Raw genomic sequence first — 24,617 nt, 5'->3', positions numbered from 1 at the left:
GCGCTCCACAGGCAGAGCAGGCTGGGTATTTAACAATGGTGCCATAGTGTCTGGATTGCTTATTGCTTTCTTTTCTATTCAGTATTCTAGTCAATCATTTCCACCTGTTGTTTTCTAGCCAGTGAGTCTTGGAGCCAAAAAGGAAATTGAGGGGTGAGGTCAGTCTGATGAATGTGCTCTGATGCATCCTGCCATATTGTGAAGGTCTGTTTGCTCTCTACTTCATCCTGCCATATTGTGAAGGTCTGTTTGCTCTCTACTTCTCTCAGTCCATTGTTAACCCTGTAAAGGGTCTCATGACATGCATTTTACGTTTTTGGGGTCTGGACTTTCTGACCCCAACACACGCTTATAAAAGCTTGGGTGGAAGTTGGTAGTACTGTGGTACCTTCTGTATAAGCTTCAAGGGACTTGATGCCCATCACCAACAAGAAATGTTCACCAAAACTTGTAGTTTCTGGATGTGATCTGTGCATCTGTGACAAACCCAAAGATAATCATCAGATTCCATTGATTCTTTTAAAGGAAATTGTTTGAGAATAGACATTTTCCTTAGATTTTTAAAGGGATACGTAGTGTACAATGAGTAGTCACTGACAGTAGGAAAGCATCTCATTGCCGTGGAGGAGCCTCAGCTGTGTTTCTGTACACTGGCGTGGAGGAGCCTCAGCAGTGTGTTTCTGCACACTGGCGTGGAGGAGCCTCAGCGGTGTGTTTCTGCACACTGGCGTGGAGGAGCCTCAGCGGTGTGTTTCTGTACACTGGCGTGGAGGAGCCTCAGCGGTGTGTTTCTGTGATTGAATACCTGACATAAATAATTAGCCTTAAGGGAAGAAGGATTTCATAGTTTCAGGAGCTCAGTCCGTGGTCACTTGGCCCTTTGTGACAATGATGGGCGTGTGTAGCAGAGAGGAGCTATTCTCAGCACACAGGAAACAGAGTGGGGAATACAGGAAATGAAGAGAGCAAGATACAGCTGCAAGGGCGTGCTCCAGTGACCTGCCTCTAGCTGTCACCCCCTGCCTTTCACTAACTCCCAAATAATGCTACCATGTTAAAATCCATCAAAGGATTAAACCATTCATTTGGTCAGGGCCCTCTCTAAAAATGTAAAGAGAGAGAGAGAGAGAGAGAGAGAGAGAGAGAGAGAGAGAGAGAGAGCGAGCGAGCGCGCAGTGAGCCTCATTCATTACCCAGCTGTGTCTAATTCAGTCAAATTGAAAATCAGAATTAACCATCACGTGTTTATCTGTTTATCCCCTTACCTCTCAAACTCAAAATCTTGGATTTGATTCCCAGCCCTGCTTGAATGGGCCGTGACAGGCCACACCTATAATCCTAGCACTCTTGAAAGCAAGAGGATTAGAAGTACAAGGCCATCTTCAGGTGCGGTGCTTAACAAGTTTAAGGCCAGCCTAGGCTACGTGAGATTCTGTCTCAAAACTAAACAAATAACTAGAAAAAGTCTATGATCCAGGTATCGCAGCTATTTGAGATCCAGACTCCTGGTTTCATGCCTTGCAGAAGCCTACAGTCTCCAGGCGTCTGTTGATTTCTTGGTGAAAGTGTGGCATGTGCTTCTCTAAGTCACCTCTGTCCCTTCTCTTCTGTTTCTTTTCTCCTTTCTCCTTCCCTCTCTCCCTCCCCCTTTTCCCTCCTCTCCTCTCTCTTCCTTTCTCTTGTCAGTTTTGGGGGTTGAAGCTGCAGGCATAGTAAGCACTCCAACTGAGCTGTGCTCCCGAGTCACCTCTCTGTTTCCTAGTCTGTCAACTCCCAGTTGACACTATCTTTTAAACTCTTTTAGTTTTCATCAAGAACAAAGAAGACACTTATTAAAAATGTTGGAAGTATTGTTGCCTGGTGATTTTGAAGTCTTAAGGTAGGGACCCCAAGATTCTGCCATACTCTTTGCTCCTTGTTTGTCCTCTTGTTTATAACCCATAGATTGACATTGGAACCCCAGTTCTTCTTTCTGTGTCCTGCATCCTGCAGAACCACTTTGAAAGCTGCAGCTTCTATTTTATTTATTTATTTATTTATTTATTTATTTATTTTTTATTTTTTATTTTTCGAGACAGGGTTTCTCTGTAGCTTTTGGTTCCTGTCCTGGAACTAGCTCTTCTAGATCAGGCTGGCCTCGAACTCACAGAGATCTGCCAGTCACTGCCTCCCGAGTGCTGGAATTAAAGGCGTGCGCCACCACCGCCCGGCTAGCTTCTATTTCTATTACATTTTGCAGAGCTGAACCCAAAAGGTTCAAGAGCCTGTTTAGAAGGCAGATATTATAAAGAGCTGCTTTCTTGTATATATGTTGTAGTTTCATCTTGAATTTTGTGAGGTCATCCCAATAAATCCCCTAGGTGGTTTTGTTAGTTTTTAAATAATTAATTTAACTTTATTTTATGTGCATGAAGGTATCAGATCCCCTGGAACTGGAGTTACGGACAGCTGTGAGCTGCCATGTGGGTGCTGGGAATTGAACCCAGGTCCTCTGGAAGAACCGCCAGTGCTCTTAACCGCTAAGCCATCTTTCCAGTCCTGGTTTTTATGTTTTTTTAAGCAGTGCTCTTGTTACTGTGTCACTGTCACAGTGGGTAGAACCTCTGAATACTTTGGAGATACTGTTTTTATCTAGTGAAAAATAATTTTTTAACCCAGTTTTTCTTTTATTTTCTTTTTATTTGTGTGTGTGTGTGTGTGTGTGTGTGTGTGTGTGTGTGTGTCTGTGTGTCTGTGTGTAACAGAGGACAGCCTTGGGAATCCTAGGTATTGAATTTAGGCTGTCAGCCTGGTGGACTGGTTGTGCCTTTACTACCCACTGACTGTCTCTTGAGTCCCAGAAGAACTATGTTTGTTTGCTTTTTTAAGATACAGTCTCTCTGTGTAGCCCTGGTTGTCCTGAAACTCACTGTATAGTCCAGGCTGGTCTCAAACCCGGAGATTGCCTGCCTCTGTCTCTAGGATTAAAGGAGTGTGCCACCATTGACCAGCGAGGAACTGTGTTTTGAGATCTACTAAGCCAATTCCTATTACTGTCCCCAAACTGTTTTCTCCTCTGTTTAAGTTCCTTCAGTTTTAATCTCTCCGTCCTTTATTTTTCTTTGTGTGAGCCTAGGGATCAAACCCAGGGCCTTGTGGCTGCTGGGCAAGTGCTCTGCCCCAGTTCCACCTCCACCTGGCCCCTTTTCCTAGAGTAATGTCTTTATTTTTCATGGATGTGGCCTTAATCTGTACTTCTAAAAATTAAGGACTCATGGAAGAACGTAATTTAATGGATCCCTCTTGCTATGCACCATCCAGAGATGTCCTCATTTGGAATTTGGTATTTTGTATATCCTTTTACAGATGTAAATGGCTCCGGGAACAGCAACAAAACATAAACTGTGAACTGGGTACTTCAGATTGTCTCAGTTAATCCTGAGTCTCTGAGATGAGGCCTCTGTTCTACCAAACAGTACCCTTGAGGTTTGTGGGTAGCTGGTGACTTGTGTAAACATGTCACCAACACTTACTTTATAAACAGTTACTGATGGATGTATCTATGTAGGTCTTCTTGTCTAGTTATCTTCGTGTGATAAATATCCACATTGCAAACCTTGGGCCAAGAAGTGTGCATTGAAACCTGGGGCCATACTACACTGTGCTTTCTATCTCTAGATGGGACACGTTAAAGGAGCAAACTAAGGAGGGGGTGGAGGAAAAATAAAGAAAACTGGGGCCACAAAAGGTAGAGCATTTACCTAGGGTGCCTGAGGACCTGGGTCTCGTCCTCAACATTATAGTAATAGTACAGCTGGGCATGGGGGTGCACACCGTAATCTCAGCACCCTGGAGGCTGAGGCCACTGTGTTCTGTACAGTGTGCTTCAGATTAGCTAGAGCTATGTAGTAAGTAAGATTATGTTTAGAAACAAAGATAACAAATTTTCAATAACAAAAATTTAAGATTTGTTAGAACACTTCCATTTTGTGTTCTAGTGAGTGTCATTAGCAAGAGAAAAGGGTAAGAAGACAGGCCAGGTCTTTTGAAGACAAGCTGTGTTCCCCACAAATTACTTGTCCAGCGTCTCTCTTCACACTTGATGTCTTTTCTTCACTTGCCAGCTTTTTCTTTGTGGTGACTGCATTGTGTGATAGAGCTGCAAGCCTCCAACATTAGTAGTCACTCTGCATATGGACCTAACAGCACCCAGAGTTAGACAGTGTTGTGCCTGAGTCCTAGGACTCCCAAGAAGACGACCCACCACCACGGAGCCATACTTTTGAATGCAAAAGCAAGGTTTTGTTTATTAAGTACGGGCTAGTTTTCTGCAACAGTACCTAGTCCTAAAAACAAAGCAGCTTTTAGAGGTAGCTAGTTTTTCCAAACAGACTTGTTGGCCACAGTTTAAGTTAAAGCTGTGGAAGGTTCTGCATGTTTGTTGCTGTAACCCCACCTTTCCCCTGTATGTGTATGCAGTGAGCTGGAGGGGCCTTGGCAATCCTGCACTATCTGCTTCTGCTCTACAGTCGGTGGGGATGCGTATGCTGTTTGTTTGGCATGCATATGCGATTACATATTTGTGGATCACAGAAAACCTTTCTCCTCCTACACAAACTGTGTCATAAGAAATGTTCTCTGTATAGGTCTTGAGTTGGGCATGGCAGCCTTATAGCAACACAGACATACTGATTACAGTCATTTTGAAGTGTTTATTCTTTTTTGAACTCGGGAGTCAGATATCAGGGTAAGAATCTGAATGATCAGAGAAGCTGCAGAGAAGTGATCAGTGATGACCTCTTTCTCTCGTTCCTTGGTCCAAGAGGGCTGAAAATCTTTCTAAGCCCCACCCTACTTCCTGTGTCTGTCTATACGTCCTCCCAAACCTCTATGACTAATTTTGGACAGGTAGTAGTTAGCTCTGTCTTCTGATTCCCAAAGTAAACTTTATTGTCAGTCTCAGGAATGTCAGTGTGACCAAATATTCCACACCCCCCCTTTTTTTAAAATCTAAATAAAAAGGAAAGGCTTTAACACTAATACAGTAAAACTATATACAGTAAGAACAATTATTAGGCCAAAAAAAAAAATTCAAGCTGGGCAGTGATGGTGCATGCCTTTAATCCCAGCACTCGGAGGAAGAGGCAGGTGGATCTCTGTGAGTTCCAGACCAGCCTGGTCTACAGAGCTAGTTCCAGGACAGGCTCCAAAGCTACAGAAAAAAAAAAAATTAGGTAAAAATTACATTCACAATATCCAGTCCATTTGCATTTGGCAAATTTGAAGACATTACTCCATTATCTAGCCTATCTTGGTGAGTCCAAAATTTTGTATCTTTTTTTTGTTTTTGTTTTTGTTTCTTCGAGACAAGGTTTCTCTGTAGCTTTGGTGCCTGTACTAGGAAGCTGTGTTGGGTCTGTGTGTGTCTGGAATTTTTTTAGTACTTTTTCAGGTCCTGTGTGGAAATACGTGCCCTATGTTGGGCACCAGATGAAGCATTTATCGAATTATTCTTTATCAATAAAAACTCCGGAGTCAGATATTGAGGTAAGGACCTGAATAATCAGAGAAGCGATCAGTAACCTCCTCTCTCTCTTTCCTCAATCTAAAAGGGCTGAGAATGTTTCTAAGCCCCACCCTACTTCTTTTGTCTCTCTATATGTCCTTAGTCCTCCAAAATCTCTATGGCTAATTTTGGTTAGCTTGTAACTAGTGCTGCCCTCTGATTCAAAGTAAACTTTATTGTTAGTCATGAGAGTGTCAGAGTGTGATCAAAACTATCCCAATACATCATTCAGATATTGTTTGTCCATTTATGGGATCTTTGAACACTATTTTCTTTTCTTTTTTGGTTTTTTTTTTTTTTTTTGAGGCAGAGTTCCTCTGTGTATTTTTGACTGTCCTTAACTCACTCTGTAGACCAGGCTGGCCTCGAACTCACAGAGATCTACCTGTCTCTGCATCCTGAGTGCTGGGATTAAAGGTGTGCACCACCATCACTTGGCTGTTGGATCTTTGAACACTATTAAAGAATGTGCCCAGCACTCGAGAGGCAGAGGCAGGCGGATCTCTGTGAGTTCGAGACCAGCCTGGTCTACAGAGCTAGTTCCAGGACAGGCTCCAAAGCCACAGAGAAACCCTGTCTCGAAAAAAACCAAAAAACAACAACAACAACAACAACAACAACAACAACCCCCCCCAAAAAAGAATGTGTATGGATTGATAAATATGTATTTCAAACTCATAGATAAATGAATTAAAAGTCACATGCTCCTGAAATGTGATTTATTTTCATAATCTTTTGAAGCTCAGCAACTCAAGTTAGATATCCTGAGGGTAACACATGTTGAGGGAGGGCCCTGGGGGTGGCGTGGGGAGGGAATGTGTTTGTTGAAATTGTCCAGGAGCAAAGCTCAGCTCACTTGAAGCCCAGAGATTTGTCATCCAAATATGTGCAGATTGCTGGTGCTATAAATAGCTTGAACTCAAGTAAACAGCCTCTTCCCCTAGCTGCTGTTTGGCCATTATTCACATGCCAGAACAGGCTGGGAATGGCACCAGCACCAGCCTCACTCAATGCATGGCACCCATATCCTGGCCTTCTCTGCTTGGCGGAGCCGCCAGCTTCTTCACACTCTAAGTGACTGGAGTCAGGTGTTTGCCCACGTTAACTCTACACATTGGGCTTCCTCTGTGGCCCAGCCTATTGTGGAGCTTTGTCAACTTGCCACTGCTCTAGGCCAACCATAGCTAAGAATATCGGCAAGAATTAAAAGCCCGGAGCCACAGGTCTGGACTAAAACAGATTTAGGAGGCACAGGCGGTGTCTTTTCAGAGCAGAGGCGCACATGGCCGCTGTTTTGGAACCTAAAAAGAGTGGCACCGCTTGTCAGAAGTGCTCTGGGCTGTCTGTGCCAACAGCTTGTGTGTGTGCCAGGGTCTGGCTGCTGGCATTTCCAGAGCCCCTTAGAGACTCACGCATAATGCTGACAGAGCAACAGAGGACATTCCATGGTTGGTTGCTGTTTTCTTTGTAGGGTTGGGAGGGTGTCTCTCCCCATCCTTTGTCTCCCTCCTGCTTTTGCTCTCTATCTGCTGTATTCGTTTACAGTGGCTGCAGGTCAAATGTCCATGAAGGGTTTAGGGGCAGATGATAAGGTGTGGTAGAAAGAACACTGGATGGGGACCAGGGAGTCTGAAATCTTGGGCAAATCACTTACTTTTCTATTCTTCATTTTTCAAATGAAGATAGTCCTGCCCCCCTGTGTTTTCATGGGGTTGATGAGAAAATTTATGTGCTATTACTTTCTGGATGATAACAAACTGCAGGATGTGAAGGGGAGGTGTGGTGGCACCAGACCTGGGTCCTGGGGGGCGGGGATTGCTGTGAGAGTTAGAACTGAGAATGCACATATCAAGTGGCAATAACAGGAGTGGTCACATTAATGTCCCTTAGGTGACTGAGGATTTCTAACCCTGAGGGACATTGGGTTTCTAAACATGGGTTTATAGATGTTGACATTAGCAAAAGGGCCTGCTAAATGCTGATTACAATAACTGATAGCAAAAGATAAATATTTAAAATACAGGTAGGACTTAACTGTGAATGAATGAATGGTTTTGTTGTTGTTATTGCTTTTGAGACTGGATCTCATTAGGTAGCCCTGGCTAGCCTAGAATTTGCTATGTACCCAGGCTGGCCTTGAGCTCACAAAGATTCTCCTGTCTGTCTCCAAAGTGCTGGAGTTTAAGGGTGTGTGCCATCATGCCTGGCCATGATCAACTTAAAAAACAAAAAGAAATTCCGAATCCAAAAAGACACCATTCTTCTGTGTCCTCACTCGAAAGCAACTATTTCTTTTACTATCACCTGCCTTTTTATTTTATGCAGTCTCATATAGCATAGGCTGGACCCAAGCTCACTATGTAGGTAAAGATCTCAGATCTCTGATTCTCCTGCTCCACCTCTATACGCTTGGATGCAGGTGTGCCACCATGGCCTGCTTGTTTTGTGGTTCTTGGATCAAAGCCAGGGCCTTAGAGCATCTAGCCAAGCCCTCTCTCTACCACTGAGCTACCTCATACCAACCCCCCTCCCCCAAACAACAGCAACAAAAGCACCTTTTTTGTTGTTTTTTTCCTTTTTATTTTATTATTATTATTATTATTATTATTATTATTATTATTATTTGAGACAGGGTTTCTCTGTAGCTTTAGAACCTGTTCTGGATCTTGCTCTGTAGACCAGGCTGGCCTCGAACTCACAGAGATTCACCTGTCTCTGCCCCTGAGTGCTGGATTAAAGGCCTCCATCACCACCGCCCAGCCAAAAGCACTTTTTAGCATTTAGTATCACACATACAATAATTTAACAGCCCTTATTATTAACAAGGATCTCCAATTATCTTAACATATGTATCTTTCCAGTTAGAGCCAAACAAGACCATTTATTTCTATAGTACACTTTTTCAAAGAATATTTATTTATTTATTATGTATACAATATTCTGTCTGTATGTCTGCAGGCCAGAAGAGGGCATCAGACCCCGTTACAGATGGTTGTGAGCCACCATGTGGTTGCTGGGAATTGAACTCAGGACCGAGCAGGCATTGCTCTTAACCTCTGAGCCATCTTTCCAGCCCCCTCTATAGTACACTTTTAAAAAAGAGTTTGACTGTATTGTCCTGACTATATTTGTTAAGAAAAAATCCTCTCTGCTGGTGCACAGAAATCCAATCAGGCCAAATCAAACCAAATTAAAATGCCCATGTTTTAATAAATACAGCACTCTCGGGTGGCTGAGATCATGGCAGGGGAGACAGAAAACCGGGGATCACATGCTAAACCTGGGACCATGTATTCCTCCTCTGGGCATCCACTTAAATATCCTGTGGGAGTGGTCCTGACTCTCCCCTGGGAAGGGGTTAGGACCTGGCATGCTGGGATTTGGAGTTCAGACCACTGCAACTCCCAGGCCAGGGTGTCTGGGATGGATGTCAGGGACTGGGGTGACGCTCCCAACTTAACTTTTGTTAAGTGTTAGGATTTCAGAAATGAGCAGATTGTGTACTTTTGAAACAATGTCTTTTCTCTACAAAGTTCCTCTGTTTTGTTCTTTGAAGTGGGCAAGATTAAGTGGCTGTCAACCATGTTCTACTCATACACATCTGACTTTGGGCTTGAAGACTGTCCTGGAGACGTCTCAGAATTGGAGATATTTTCCTATCATATCATTTCTCCCTTTCTTTCCTGGAATTTCTACCTGGTGCCACGTTGAACTTCCAGGATTGTTCTAGAATCAAGCTCCTTTCTGCCTTGTATTCCCCTCTGCATTGTCAGCTGCTCTCCCCTCATTCCTGGTCCTCCCACTGAAGTGTTAGCTTCTACATCGGTACTGTCAGTTCTCAGGAGTTCAGGTTTGTTAGTTTTCTTTATGCTTTATGGAGACAGTGTGTTCAGAATTATAAAGCCCTTCTCACTTGTCTGATTTTCTTGTGTTTACTGGATCTATTTTCTCTAGAGTCCTTGCCATGCTGGTGGTGTTCTTGTGATAATGCTTTTGACTGTTCTTAATCAATAATGAAAGACTTTTAAAGGGATAGGTCTTAGCTTCCTTTGGAGTTGGCTGTCTGCCCCATAAGCCTCTTCTTCCTAAGAAATTGTTGGACACCTTCTGAGTGGAAGAAGTGGTTTACTTCAGGGCACACGATAGAACCAGCAGGTAGATTGAGGCTCCTCAGATGTCTTAATAAGGAGGCCAAGTTCCTGGGAGAAGTCTTAGACCACTCCTACTTATGGAAAGCCCCCCCCCCCTTCCCCGTTTGCCTGTAGTTCTGTAGAACTTCTGTGTGTTACCTGGGTAGGGGTAGGAGCTGGCTGGCCAGCAGTGTTAGATCCAAGTCCTCCATTACTGTCACCACCAGGCTGAGAGCCTCCTTGGGGTTTCATAAAGCAGGCTGTGTATCATATCTACAGGTGCACACCACTGTGTCTCACTTTGGCTCTGCTTTCTCTTAGAAACTACTTGAAGGGAAATCTCTTGCTCTCCGATGATCCTTTCCCATAGAGGGCCTAGCTTATAGTGTACAGGAGTGTGTGTGTGTGTCTGTGTGTCTGTGTGTGTCTGTCTGTGCCTGTGTGTGTCCACTCAGCACTGTTTAAGGCTCTTGGGATGGATCTATCAGAGATGTTTTAGCCTTTCTCTGGTAGGAGAACACACAGCAGGTACTTAAAATACCATGCTAAGAGGAATAAGAGATCATTTCAGCACAGAGCTAATGTGGCTCCAAACAAGGCCTCCCCAAGAAAGTGACATTTAGTGTGGGGTCTGATTAGCCAGACCCAGAGGGCAGGGCAGTTAGGGCAGCAGCAGCGTGTCAGGCTGCCCCCTGTTAAACGTGTAAGTGGTGCTGCCTCAGGCAAGGCCTTCTGGGAGGGCACTACAAGATGGCTCAGTAAAGTGCTTGCTTTCCAACTGTGAGGCCTTGAGTTCAGATCCCGGAAGTCATATAAAAAAACCAGGATGGTGGCCTCTATCCTACTAGCCATAGTAAGAAGGTTACCTAGAAGGAAGGTCAAGGGCTAGCCTGGCTTTTATGTGGCAAGGTTCAAGCAAATTTACTAAATGTATCTTTGTGATTCTTGTGGGATTGACTGCACTGCTTCCCACGTGACTCATGTTTCTGATTGCAAATTCTGTTTGGAGTTGGGCACTGAGAGGCTCTCTGGTGACGCCTGCATGCTGGGGAGATGGCATCTTTCATGCCTTTTTCCTGTTCTGTAGATGCCCCTTTTATACATAAACAATTATAATTGAAAAGATAATGGCAAGAAACTTTTTTTCCCTTTTTTGATTTTTCAAGACAATGTTTCTCTATGTAGCCCTAGCCATCCTGGAACTCGCTCTGTAGACGAGTCTGGCCTCGAACTCAGAGATCCACCTGCCTCTGCTCCATCACCCAGCTAAGAAACTCTACTTTCAGATGTAAATCTCAATATTATGTTTCTCAGTCGTCTAAACAAGCAGGGCCTTTGTAGCTCCGTGGCACAGAAAACAAGCTGTAAATGTGACGTCTGCTCTTACAGAGAACCTGGTTAATTCTCAGCACCCCGCTGGCTGACAACCATGCTTAACTCCAGCTCCAGGGGATCCTATGTCTTCATCTGACCTATCCACATAGGCACTAGGCACACACATGGTACACGTGTATGCATGTAGTCAAAATATACGCATAAAATAAAATAAATCTAATAAGAAATAAAGTGGAACATGGTTGAGAAAGACACCCAACATAGATCTCTGGCCTCCACATACATGTGTGCACATGCGCAGACACCTACACAAAGATGTAGTCACATACAACACACACAAGGAGCTTATTAGGGAAAGTGCTGTTGTGATCCCATCCTCCATTGGGCAGCCAAGGCACAAACCGATTGCCCGAGGTCATCTTCAGTGGGAGGAAGGCAGGGCTGGTAGGACCCCACATCTTTGTTGCTCCCACAGTGTTTTCAGGCTGGTGGTTTTTATTCTACCACAGTTCACCAACTTGTTCCAAAGCCTTCTGATTGGCCGACATCCTCCCAATGAAGAGCCTGTTTGCTTGAGTACTGATAAGCATCAGAGTTTTCTGAGAACTAATTAAAATTCCTATTTAGTTACAAAGGGCCACAGTCTTCCCCGCTGCCATAAAGAGCTGTGTCCAGCAGAGTTCCATAACTTCCTTTCCCCGTGGAAATAACACGCACATAGATTGGCTCTCCCGCTTTGGGTAGAAGCAGTTAAAACCACCCAGCATTTTGGTAACAAAGCCAATAAGCCCACCCCTTGACTTGATGGACTGGTTGGTGTGTTCCCTTTATCAGGCTGGTGGGATGTCTGTTCTAAGAATAGCATTGGCACATGTGTGCATTCATTCTGACTTAGTCAGGAGCTAAGAGCCATGGTTTCTAATTCTGGCCCTTTTGTTTTTGAGCTCTGTGACTTTGGGCCTATCACATAACTTCTCTGCTTCATCTTCTTATTGAGGGAAGAATATAATAATAATTCTTTTAGGGGTGTCGTGAGAATCAAAATAGATGATGTGCAACAGTCTGCCCAGTATTCAGTCTGTACTGTCTGCTGTCTTGGTCGTCTTGTAAGGATCACTTCTCAGGATCCTAAAATGAAGCCGCTAGCATCCCATTTTACAGTTAGGAAAACAGACACACATGCACAGAGAGAGACAGAGACAGAGACAGCGAGTGTTATGTAGGGCTCAGACCCTGCTGATCCTGATTCTGACTACTGACGCTGCTCACAGTCTCTGCCCAGGTCTCCTTGCTTCTCACAGGGAAAAGTAGAGAGGTTTCCCGATTTCCCTGCGATGCAACATTCTTGTTATCTAGCCTGACCATTGCTGGGTTTGTCCCTAAGGACAGTTACATTCTCATACTTGTTTATCTTATCTAGTAGTTTATGTTGTCTCTCTTTGTGTCCCCTGGGACGCCTTCAGTGAATTCTTTTGAATTTTCTCCCAGAGAAACGTCTTAGCTCTCTCTTCTGTGAGGGCTCAGGAGCCCACAAATCCAGGCAGGCATCTTGAATCTATGGAAGAAGGGGTTTCTTTTTGTTCAGGCGTGTGGCTGGTAGCCTGGAGTAAAATGATCCAAGATACATTTGGCAATAAGCTCTACACACACTGGCTTGCAATAGGATTTCAAGCAGGAAAGAAACCCATGTATCATTTCACTGGTGAAACGAAGGTCCAGTGACTTGCTTGAGGCAGGGTCAAGACCTGAAGCCAGTTCTCCAGCGCGTCCTAGCCTGTCCTGTGTGTGTGCATAGGACATAAGGACATACATATTGTGCCTAGCATGTTCCTAGAAAGCTGGAGAAATGAAAGACTTGGAGGACTGGGCAGAGAGGCAGAGATGGAGGAGGCATAGAGAGGTTTCCTGCCTAATTTAGCACATTACACACCGAAGAAATGGAGGGGAGCACACCAAGCGCAGGCAGCCACAGTCGTCCCCAGTGACTAAATGCCTGGAGGCCTGGGACTGACCAGCCACATAGGAAGCCTTTTGTCACTGAGGCCTCGGTGTTGAAAATTGAAGGAAGGATGTTTGACAAATGTGACGGGCCTGGGATGAAGTTACAGCCTCCTGGCTCATTGTCCAAAGGAAATAGATCTCTCCCGTGGACAGAGATGGAAACTGAGCAAGTGGTTGAGTGGTTGACATCATCAGGCCGAGAATTGGATTACAACAAATGGGGACTTACTTGGCCTGAGACGTGGGAAACACCCTCTAAAACCTCGAAGTGCTTTTCATTTAGGAGACAGAGAAAGGGCAGGAACGAGCTGCCTACTGCTCTCTGCGCGGCCCTCGTTGAACTCTGGCTTCTTACCTTCTGTTCTGACCAGGACCTCTGCCCGTGGAGGAGACTTGGCCCCTGTGAGTACCACTGCACTGCTTGTCTACCCCAGCCCAGCCTGCCGCCCACAAAAGGTCTGTTTCTGTGCAGTGATGCATGGATACTTGCTCCAGACATTACTGCTTTCTCTGTAGCTGTCCAGGGTTACAGAGTGGGGGCCTCATTCTCACAGGTAGGCTCCGTCCGCACTGGAGACTCTCTCACCATGTAGCTTCAGCAGTCTCCACAGCCTTCAGGGCACCTCTTTGCCCATATATAGGCTGAAAAGCCAAGTCTGACTCTAGAAATTACTATCTGTAAAATTTTAATAGTTTTATAATTACAATGGTTTTTTAAAATTCCAATTTAAAAAGTTTTACAAATTCTTAAAAGACATATCTCACACATATAAAATTGGTATATTAAAACTCCTAATCCTCCTGCTTCCACCTCTCAAGTGCTGGTTGTGTGTTAAATTTCGGATACCAACTTGTTTAGGTTCATAAAGGCATTCCTGTATGCTGTAGCAATTGTGTGGAGACCTCCAGGCTCAGGAGTGATCTTAGACTTTGACTCTGTGCTCTCTTCCTTGACCATATAAACCTTTACGCTTTCCTTCTCTTGGAGCCTGTTTTCAGGTTTTTAAACAAGGCAGCTCACTCTGCAGAGAGGAAGGAAGGGGCCCTTGTTACCACTAGGTCCCTCTTTGGGTCTCAAATGAGGTTCTCAGGTGACTAGAGATGGCTTATGGCAGCTGTGGCCCATCTTCCCAATTATCAGATTAAATAGATTTGATATTTGAAAATTACTATATTTTTTTGTGTATGAGTGTTTTGCCTGCATGTATACTCAGTATCTGCCTGTACCGCTTTCGTGCCTAGTGTCTGCAGAGGCCAGTAGTAGAGTTACAGACAGTTTTGAGCCTCACAGGTTAAATATATTTGAGAAGTTATAACTAAAATGGAAATATCTAGCGTTGGGAAGCAAAACCAGTGATAGAATAGGTGTAGCTCAGCGTGGAGCACTTGTTACCATGTACATGATCTCCAGGCTTCCATCCCCAGCACCACAAAAAAAGTCACCGTGTAGTAAAGAGCCATCCAAGGAAAGCATGTGATCTTCACAAGTGTTTGATGCACTTGGACCTGGTTTGTATCTAAATGAAGGGACAAAACCAGGTGATTGTATGTATGTTTCTTTTCTTCTGAGGCTGACTATTATAGCTTTTGAAGCAAAGTGCCCTAGGTTTTTGGTATTTCAAAATGGCTAAAAACTGGCTGAGTGGGAAAATCAAGAGGACACTGGGCAGGAGACGTGGCTCAGTGAGTAAAGAGTCCTTGCTTGTGTAAGCACAAGGACCTGAGTTCAGATCCCTAGCTTATATGAAAAAGTCAGGTTTAATGGCACTTACGTCAGAACCCTTGGAGGCAAGAGGGCATTGATAGGATCCTCTGGAACTGGAGTTAGAGGTGTTTGTGAGCTACTTGGGAACTGGGAACCAAGTCTGGGTCCTCTGGAAGAGGAGTAAGTGCTCTTAACTGCTTGAGACATCTTTCCAGCCTCACAATTCCATTCCAACGTAAAACCTGCCACCCTAGGTCTTCATTTGGCAAGAGAGATGAGAGATGGAGGGGAAATTCCCTGTTCTTGCCTCCCAGCCTTTTCTTTTCATCTGGCGTCTCTGCTGCTGCAGGGAAAGGGTGTCCACCGCTGGGACGCAGACAAAAGCAAAAGTCAGTTGTTGTTCCGGTCTTGTTAATTCTTTATCTTCAGGGCCATCAGAGACCCTAATCCTCAGGAGGATGTGTTGTTTAGAAATTGTTTGAAGTAAGGTCGGGGTTAAAGGGAGAGCTCTCCCAGCAGCTGGGCATATCTTAAAACTGCAGACTTCCCAGTGGCCGTGCCATACAAGCTGGACTCTACCCTGTAGCAAGGGCATTGGGAGGTTTTTCTTCAATGCCTCAGCCCTCAACGTGGGCCCTAGAGCTGGGGACTCTGGATAGGGATCATCCCTCTTTCTCAGGAGGTAATGAGGCCACGATGCTTTGAAAGGTTGGGACTGGGGGCACCCGGTCTCTGCCAGGAAGCAGATGGAAAGTGGTGAGTGGCATGTCTTCTTCATGTGCAAGGTGAGCATGGCTTTAGTGTCTTGTTTATGCTATCAGAGCGCCATTATAGGGCTTTTCCTGATATGCGCCACCCTGGTGGTGAGTTTAGGGCATCTCGGGAATAGGAAGAGAGTTCTGTGTTGCGCTCCTGTGTGGGTTCCTGTCTTCCTCGAGTGTGTGTTACATGCAAGGCTAGAGCATCTCAGCTGATTCCTTTTCATCCTCGCAGCACTGATGCAGGGATTTTTCCATCTTCCAGAAAGAGCTACAGAGATGGGGAGTGACTTGCTCAGATTCTCACCTCTTGCAGGTGATAGAGTGCTGAGTGAGAGTAGTCTGTCCCTGCCCCAGAGCTGCTGTCCCATCCATATCACCTCCCTGGGGCTCAGTTTCTCTGTCTGCTCGAGGAGGGGTATTGTACCAAAGTCAGAAGGCAGAGTGGTGTTTTATTCTAAACCCACGGCTTAGGCCATGGGCGTAGGTTTGTTACCTTTCCCCACTTAGTTGGCTATACATTGTAGTCTGCTGTCTGCTCCTGGCCCTTCTCCACTGTGGGCTTCTGTAATCCCTGGACTTGGTGTGTCTCATCTACTTGCTTTCAATCTCGAGTTTGGTGGGAAGGCAGGAGAGCATACTTCACTCCTTAGCGCAGATGCCCTGGGCAGACCTCATTCCTCCTGGAGAACCTGTCAGCCTTCAGGCAAAGCTGGGATCACACCCAAACCCACCCCACAGGGTGTCGTGAGGGTGGATGAAATACAGTAAATTAGCACCTGTAGATTGGTACCAAACTCTCCAGCTGGGCATGATAATTCACACCTGTAATCCCTGCACTTATAAAGCTAAAGCAAGAGCGCTGTGCTATAATTTTAGGCTATCCTTAGCCTCAAACCTATGTAGAGTTAGTTCCAAGCCAGCGCCACCACAGCCACCATCACCAAAATGACAAAAACCAACAAAAGAAAACGGAAGTGCATGCGCTAGACTGCTGCTTTACTACACGTAGGAGGATGTTAGTGGACTTGTAGGATAGTGTTTATGTCAGGCTCCCCAGTACTGCCTCTTGGCTCTACAAACCAGGCTTCGGGGCTGCTTTCTGTCACCTGGACACCAAATTCTGACCTTCAAGTCAGTTATCAGCACAGAGGCAGGAAGAAGTGGTGGGTGCTCCTGCCTGGGAGCAGAGAACCCTAGCCTGGCAGCTGTGCCTGTAAGAAGTTGAGCCTACCTACTCTCCTCAGCTGAGCTCAGGCGCCAGACATGATTGCTAAGCACAGTCAGAGGTGGAAACTCTTGCAAACAGTTATTACTCAAGGCTCACGGCTGTGCTTACCACCTCCTGGAAACCCTTCAGCAGTACTTAGGACAATGGCCTTGCTTCCTCTAAATGCACTGGCTTCCCTGGGAGTTGCACTGGCTGTGAGGCCAGTAGATTGTGAATGGCAGATTAGAACATAGTGCTCCATGGAGCCAGCAGTCCCAAATGTAAGAGAAGCTTCGTTGGTGTTCAAAGAAATTCCTGCTTCCATTTGGCTCTTTAGGACGGGATAATGGACCTTTGGAGCCCCCAGAGAAAGGACACACTTGTGAGAGCTCTAGGTCAGCTCTGGGCAGTGCCTTATAGAGTGGTCCCTCTAATAACTCTGTAAATGTGTGTTGAGGGGCTCAAAGAGTTTGAATCCGCTGGGAAAGACCAAAGACAAAGACTCAGTTCAGATTTAGACTAAATGAATTTATTCTTACTGCAGGCAGAAGGACAACAGCCTTAGAGCCAAATCAGGTGCTTGTGTGCCAAAAGGGCTAAGGAAGGGTTTTTAAAGGTGGACATCACAGTTTCCTCATGCTCTATGGAACCCACAGCTGGAGGAGGAGGAGGAGACTTCCTTCCCCTCAGTTGTTTGTCATCTTCCCCCTTCCCCCTTGTACAGTGATAAAGAGACCTTCATCCCAGACCCAGAGCCTGAGTACCAAAGCCAGAGCAAACTGCTTAGTTACTTCTTATCTCACCTGGCTAGCACCTGCAGGCCACTAGGATCCCACAGGCATTTCAGGTCGAAGGTCAACAGCTATTAGGGGTGCCTGGTGCTGGGTTAGGTTTCTTAGCCATCACAGGCAGTACTGTATAAGTCGGCAACAAACCAGACCACCCAGGGAAAAAAAGAAGTATCCTTAATGACTGGGATGGAGTTGTTCCCTCCCTACCCCCAGGCAGTTTAGGTTAGGGCTAGCTCTCACAGTCCTGCAATTCTGAGCACTGGGCTAGAGGGATCGGTGATTACAGACCCAGCTTTAGTTGTTTTCTCTTTCTTCTCACCCCTCTTCTTTTTGAGACAGAATCTTTTCAGCTGGCTCAAACTCACTGATAGCTGAAAGTGGCCATTACTAATCTTTCCTCTTCCTCTTCCTCTTTCCTCTACCTCTTCCTCCCTCGTGCTTGAAATTATAGTATGGTAGCTTATGCTACCAGACCCTGCTCAAAATCCACACGATTTCTGGGTTGTTGCTGTTGTTTGGTTTTGGTTGATTTTTTTTGTTTTTGTTTTTGTTTTTGTTTTTCAAGACAGGGTTTCTCTGTGGTTTTGGAGCCTGTCCTGGAACTAGCTCTAGTAGACCAGGCTGGTCTCGAAATGAAGCAGTGATATTTAAACCAAGTTCTTGTCAGGCAAGCTCTCCACCACAGGACTACTTCCTAGGCCCTGTGGTTAAGGGAAGACAGCAGGGGAGTGAGCAGTTGCTGTGGCCTGTGCCAAGTGGTCCAAGTGAAATACGTGGAGGGGTTGTGTGCGCTGGGCCATGGATCCCTGCAGAGGCTTGAGCTCCAGCTGCTTTGAGCCCACACCCTCTCCAGTTCCTGTGCTGACAGCTTTGCAGCTCTTGTGATGGGAACAGCTGGCAGCAGCTGCTGCAGCCAAGGCATGCGCTCCTTCACCTTCCTGTCCCCTGTGCTTCAGGAACTCTTCCACACAATACATGGATGGCCCAGGACTGGGAACCCCAACTGTAGGGATGGGTGACTTGGAATCTCAAGTCACCAGTGGATTTTCTGTTGGTTTGTTTTTATAGTGTTTATTGTGATGTTCTTCCTTCCCCAGTTAAAAACTTCGAACATACTCAAGGAAGGAAAACTAGATGGTGCAGAAAAATATTTAAATCACCACTCCGTGGTTCCACTCCGTGGTATCTAAGTTCCCCTTTACCCTCCTCTCCTCACACTGTCATGTTTCTCCCTGGGCCTAGTGTCCTGTGCACTTGTGTATCTTGGAGGCATGCATATTCTGGTATTGTTCACATACAGGCAGAACTACCATCTGAGTGGGTAGGGGCTGCCACCTCCATTTGTCCTGCCCTACTGGTTAAAATCTGGGTGGTAAGCCTCCTGAATGGTGCTGTGCTGAGAATAGGAAGGGGGTAAGACTTAAATTTTTAGTTATTTTAATTTGTTTTGAGACTGAGTCTCACTATGTAGCCCTGGCTGGCCTGGAATTTGATGTGTTGGTGCACACTCTTAATCCCAGCTCCTAGGGGAGGGGGGGTAGAGGCAGGTGGATCTCAGTGAGTTGAGGCCAACCTGGTCTACAGAGTGAGCTCCAGGATAGCCAGGACTGTTTCACAGAGAAACCCTGTCTCAACCCTGCCCCCCACCCAAGACCCTGTTTCCACACATACACACACAAAAACGTTGTTGTTATGTGTTCCAAGAGAGGCCCAAGAGTGATGGCAAGCCTGGGAAGGCAGGAGCTGCAGTGTTGAGGCCTCCCTTTCAGTTCATGTTGATAATACTTTCCTGTGGTCAGCCAGTATTCATTCATTGCCTGCACTGGGCGTGGTGAGAGAGGAATGGTGTAAGAGAAAACAGGAGTGGCCCTTCTCAAATTCATTCACCCAGAGCAAGAATAGGTGTGCGGACTGCTTGAACACGCTGAGATACAGGAGAGCGCGGGGCAGGGCTTCCTCAAAGAGGTGGTGTTTAAACGGCCTCAGAAGGCATTGCTGCCGAGAGCCGAGGTTAAGGCATGTCATGGAGCCTGAAGACTAACCCAGGCAGGGAGAGGAGCACTCGAGCAAGACGATTAGAGGCGGGAAGCCTGTAGAATGTTAGGGAAGCTGAACGAAGGCTGGTGTAGGCAAAGCATAGGGAGGGGAAGGAGACTGCTGAAATTTACAGCACAGCGGGGCCTGAACATGGGGCCTGCTCTATGGTGGCTGCTGCCATGGAGAAGCATGGAGGGCAGAGGTTGAGTGCAGTGAGGGGGATATGTGAAGATGGGAGGTGTCATTGCTATTTCATTGACATCTTTATTATCAATTAAGAAAAAGTTAGAAGCAAAACCCTGAAGCAGAGGGGAGAAGAGGCCCTCCCGGGAACTCTGGAAGGTTGATGCAGTTAGGCAGTTCCCTTGGCAACTATGGGGAGCACTTGCCATCTTTCACTCTTAATTTCTATCATTTCCTCTGCTTTATCCTCTGTCTAAATGATTCAAACAGGGCTGGAGAGATGGCTCAGTGGTTAAGAGCACAGTCTGATCTTCCAGAGGTCCTGAGTTCAATTCCCAGCAATGATATAGTGGCTCACCACCTGTAAAGAGATCTGATGCCCTCTTCTGGCATGCAAACAGACATGCAGACAGAACACTGTATACATAATAAATAAAATCTTTAAAAAAATGATTCAAACAGTATTCACATTTTTCACTCTTATCTGGGTTCCTGGTCTTGTGGGATATGGAAGCCAGAGCATCTGCTGGGAGCAGCCAGTGAGCAGATGCGATGGTCTGAAGCATCCTCTTCCCAGAGGCCAGCTACTCCCAGGGCTGGATGAAATGGGCTTCCCAGAAGGGAGGGAGTTTATTTTGTAGACTTTATCTATTGAGTAGACAGGCTCTCACTTTGTAGCCTTGCTGACCCTAAGTTCACAGAAATCTGCATGGCAACACAGAGAACTCCAGCTAGGCAGGAGCATGTCTCAAAAAACCAAAACACAACAGTGGAATGGAAGCCCTTTTCTATTTTGGTCCTTACCACCACCACTCCACACCTGGCCCAAAGAGTAAGAACAAATGCGTCTTACTGTTCCATGTAGGTGTGTAGTAGCCGTGTGCGTCACACACCTCTCACCTCACACTGAGGAGGAGATTGGAGGGCCAGTTGGAACTATATAGGAAGATTGTTCCCACAAAAGAGCAGCAGTAATATATGCAATTTCACAATTTTTTTCTTCCTGCTATCCTGGAAGTAGCTCTGTAAACCAGATTGGCCTCAAACTCACAGAGATCTGTGCCTCTGCCGTCTGAGTACTGGGATTAAAGGCGTGCGCCATCATTGCCAGGCTACAATATTCTTTTAAGCAATTAAACATAAACTTCTTTCCATGTCTGTATACTTTGCAATGGCTGTGTGGTGTTTCGGCACTGATACCCAGGAAAATAACTCCATCCCATACAGACAGTTAACTCCACACAGTAGCTTTTACTTGTTGGAATGTATCTCTGGACCTATTCCTGACCTCTGGGTTCACACAAAGGTGCTCATTCCATGTTAACAGATAGTGCAAGCTTGTCTTCCCAAAGGCTGCTCCAGTTTCTAGCCAGAGCGTGCCTGACTCTAATCTTGTTTTCTTTTCTTCTGGTTTCTAGACTTCCACACTGATTAATCAAGAGTGAAACACCTGAAGCGATGCAAGCAGGAAGAAGAAATTAAACTAGGTGGGTAGCTGTGCAGTTCACACTTCTGTGCCGTCACATCCCGAGTTTGCCTACACGTCTTCTCTCTTTTTCTTGCTTGAAAGAAAGTCCATAGGTTCTAAATGAAGTTTGAGGGGAATTTTGGTCACCTAAAAAAAAGGCAGGGTGGCTCTTAGCAGCAGTTATATAACGGCATGCTGCAGTGTCACAGGCCTGACTCCCGTCCAGTCGATTTCTTCACAGTATTGGAAAGACAGCTTCCTTCCGGTGCCTTCGCAGGTTTCTTCAGCCATATACCCAAACAGATGGAGTCATCCATAGCTGGGTAGCAGCTTTAGGTGTGACGCCAACTTTCCCTGCATGTATCTGTTAGAAAGAGATGTTCACAACACCCAGGGCTTGGTATGGGAATTGTCACTTTAAGACTTTGTTAGAATTACCAAAACAAGCAAAGCCCAGCCCAAAGAAATGGGCACAGCCAGCAGTCTTGTGAGGAGGGATGGGGCAGGCACCTTCCACTTGGAAACAAAGTGCATGTACAGTGTGAACATGTTGCTTGGAAGAGTGCTTCCTAGGTTCAGTGGTCATAGTTTTATGATAGCCAAGGATTCTGGCATAGAAGTACATGGTCTAAACCAGGTGGCATGACTGTTGGCTTCTCCTTCCTTCCTTCCTCTCTCTCTTTTGGTTTATTTGAGACGGGGTTTCTCTGTTGTAGCTTTGGAGTCTGTCCTGGAACTCGCTCTGTAGACCAAGCTGGACTCGAACTCACAGCGATTCACTTGCCTCTGCCATCGAGTGTTGGGACTAAAGGCGTGCACCACCACTGCTTGGCTCTTTCTTTCTTTTTAAAAAACATTTTATTTATTTTTTTAAAATTTATATTATTGTATGTGCATTGATGTTTTGCCTGCATGTATGTCTACATGAGGGTGTCAGATCTTGGAGTTTCAGACAGTTGTGAATGGGGCTGGGAACTGAAGCCAAGTCCTCTGGAAGAGTAGTCAGTGCTGTTAACTACTGAACCATCTCCCCAGCCCCAGCTGAGGTTTTCTTTATTTCTTCATCTTCCTGCTTCCTGCTCTCAAATGCTGGGACTCCTGCCTCCTCCCAAGTCCTGGGCCTAGTCATGTGGCACACACGTGGTTCTTAAATACCTGGCCTTTTAAGTTTTTTCTTTTTTGCTTTCTTGAGACAGGGTTTTATGTAGCCCAGGCTGGCCTTATAATCACACTCCTCTTGCCTCTCTACCTGTCGAGGGCCGGAACTACAAGTTTGTACTACTCTACCCCATCATCACTTTCCCTAGGTTGACATACAAATAGCTGAAAGATGCATGGGAAGATCCTTTCTAGTCATCAGGGAAGTGCACTTGAACTGCAGCGCACTGTTGTAAAAGGGCGGAGGTGCGTGTAAATCCGTGCAGTGCACTGTTGTAAAAGGGCAGAGATGCATGTAAATCCATGCAGCAGTTATGGAGAACAGCTGGTGAGGGTCTTAGAAACTTAAACATAGGCAGACTTGATGGTTCATAGTTAAAAAATAAATAATAATAAATCTAATATATAGTATTGACAACTAGACCCAATAATAATGTGTTAGTTGCTTGAAAGTTGCTAATAGGATAGCTCTGAAGTCTCATCACAAAAAAGTGAGGTGCTAGATATGTAATTAGCTAAATGTAGTAATCATTTAGATGATTTAGTATGTGTTGGGTCCAGGGGGGTCACACAAAGAAGAGGAAAGACCACCAAAGTCTAATAAACCAGAAGCAAACTTTATTTCAGAAACCCAATTCCAGGGAAAAATAAAAAATCTCTATGGGGCACAAAAAGCTTATCAGCTAGCTGAGAACACAGCCAGAGATGAATTTTGTAAGGTTGTGGTAAAGGCCGGTTTCTGAACCCACCTTTTTATAGTAAGGTATAGCAAGCAGTAGATCTGAACAAAGAAATTTTTACAATCTCCAGGGAAAACTCATAGATTGCCTAGCTTTACAATCTCCCTTAACAGAGTTTTTCAGTTAAACTAGTGTTTGTACTTAATCTGTTGTCTTCCTTGGTACTTGCAGGCGGTGTTGACTGAAGCCCTGCGCTCTCCCCTTTGATGCTGCCAGTCTCACAGAGCAGGGAAAATGTGAACCCAGAGGTCATAGATCTATCTCCTGAAAGTTAACTCAGCTCATATCTGTCTTTAATCAAGGATGGCCGGGGTGTTAGGCTCTCAGTTTGCAGAGATGCTTTAACCTTGTAAATAGAGCTATGGGTTGTAAAGCAGAGTAACCCACTGTTAATAAATAGTTAATCCTCAAGCTGCTGAGAAAGCTACCGACAGACTGTTCTCATTCTCTTAGGCTTACAACTTTATATTTCTTTATTTCTATATTCTTGTTTCTGGGATCTACATTTTTATATTCTTATTCTTGTACCCTTCAGAATGTACATATGAATCTATATGCACACAAAAACGTACATAACATCACACTGAACCTCTGAAACTGTAAGTGAGCTACTCCCTAAAAGAGTTGCCATTGTCATGGTGTCTCTTCACAGAAATAGAAACCCAAACTAAGACAACATTGTAAGTATCAAGCTATGCCCATGACTTAAGGTCCCCCCCCCCCGAAAAAAAAAGCCTAGCAGTGTCAAGGCGCACAGGGCTCTGGCTCTCAGTGTTCCAAAAGCAGCTGGAACAGAGGCTAGCCCTCCTAAACGGGATTTGGTAGGAAAAAAAAAATCCTGGGAACTGACAGCTGCAACCAAGCCACTGCAAACATATGCATCTAGGGGATTCCCAGAGGCCCTAAGTCAGGAGAGGGCACAAGCCTGGTGTCCTGGGAAGCAGCTGGCAGGCAGGGTGTACAGGATTTGCTGATAGCAGCTGGAGAGCTCTGTTCTCATGACAGCTTCCCACTAGAGACCTTGGCTCTACTAGTGGGGAAAATCTCAGCAGGGGGCTGGAGGCAGGGAAGGGCTGGAATCCCCAAAATCCTGGAACTACTAGAAAGTAGAAGAGGACCAAGTGGAAGTGGATTCTACCCTGGTTACTAGGAGAAGTGCTGAGAGGAGATGGGGGTGGGGGGTGCACTGTGGATGAGAAACTGAGTCACAAGCTCTTCCAACTACCACGTGATGCCAGGGGACCGAATCAGAGCTCATCTCTGAGCGTTGGGTTCTTCATCTGTGAAAACGGTGCCACTTTCTCCAGATCCTTTCCTTGCATTACTATGTTACATCCTGCATGAGAAACTGCATTCACAGGAGTGATCTGAAATCCTGAAGGAAGACGTAGGTCATAGCGCATTAATACACTAGTGTCTACTGGAGAAGGGTTTCTCTCCGTCATAATTAGGTAGAGTGTTTTCTTTCTCTAGCTTTATGAATTCACATGCCACATAGTTCACCCATTAAAGGGTCCTAGTCAGTGCCCTTCAGTGTTCTCATAGTTGGACATCCA

General features: G+C 45.5%; 1 protein-coding gene across 7 annotated transcripts in view; it reads left to right on the top strand.

The window, feature by feature from the left end:
* Pkig (cAMP-dependent protein kinase inhibitor gamma) overlaps nt 1-24,617 on the top strand; it is a 62,426-nt gene that overhangs the window by 20,446 nt on the left and 17,363 nt on the right. For 2 of the 7 annotated variants that reach the window (XM_050150959.1, XM_050150964.1), the window contains exon 2: nt 21,114-21,182. The exons of 1 other annotated variant lie outside the window; for it this stretch is intronic. The gene's annotated coding sequence lies outside the window, so the exon portion shown is untranslated. Of the gene's footprint in view, nt 1-13,294; nt 13,468-21,113; nt 21,183-24,617 lie in introns of all 7 variants that reach the window. 4 more of the 7 variants (XM_050150963.1, XM_050150962.1, XM_050150960.1 and 1 more) reach the window with 4 other exon arrangements.

The sequence above is a fragment of the Alexandromys fortis genome, unplaced genomic scaffold, assembly GCF_014885135.2.
Source record: "Alexandromys fortis isolate MF-2015 unplaced genomic scaffold, M_Fortis_MF-2015_v1.1 scaffold_27, whole genome shotgun sequence".
Taxonomy (NCBI): domain Eukaryota; kingdom Metazoa; phylum Chordata; class Mammalia; order Rodentia; family Cricetidae; genus Alexandromys; species Alexandromys fortis.
Note: the sequence above shows the minus strand (reverse complement) of the source record. Positions and strands in the feature narration are given on the sequence as shown.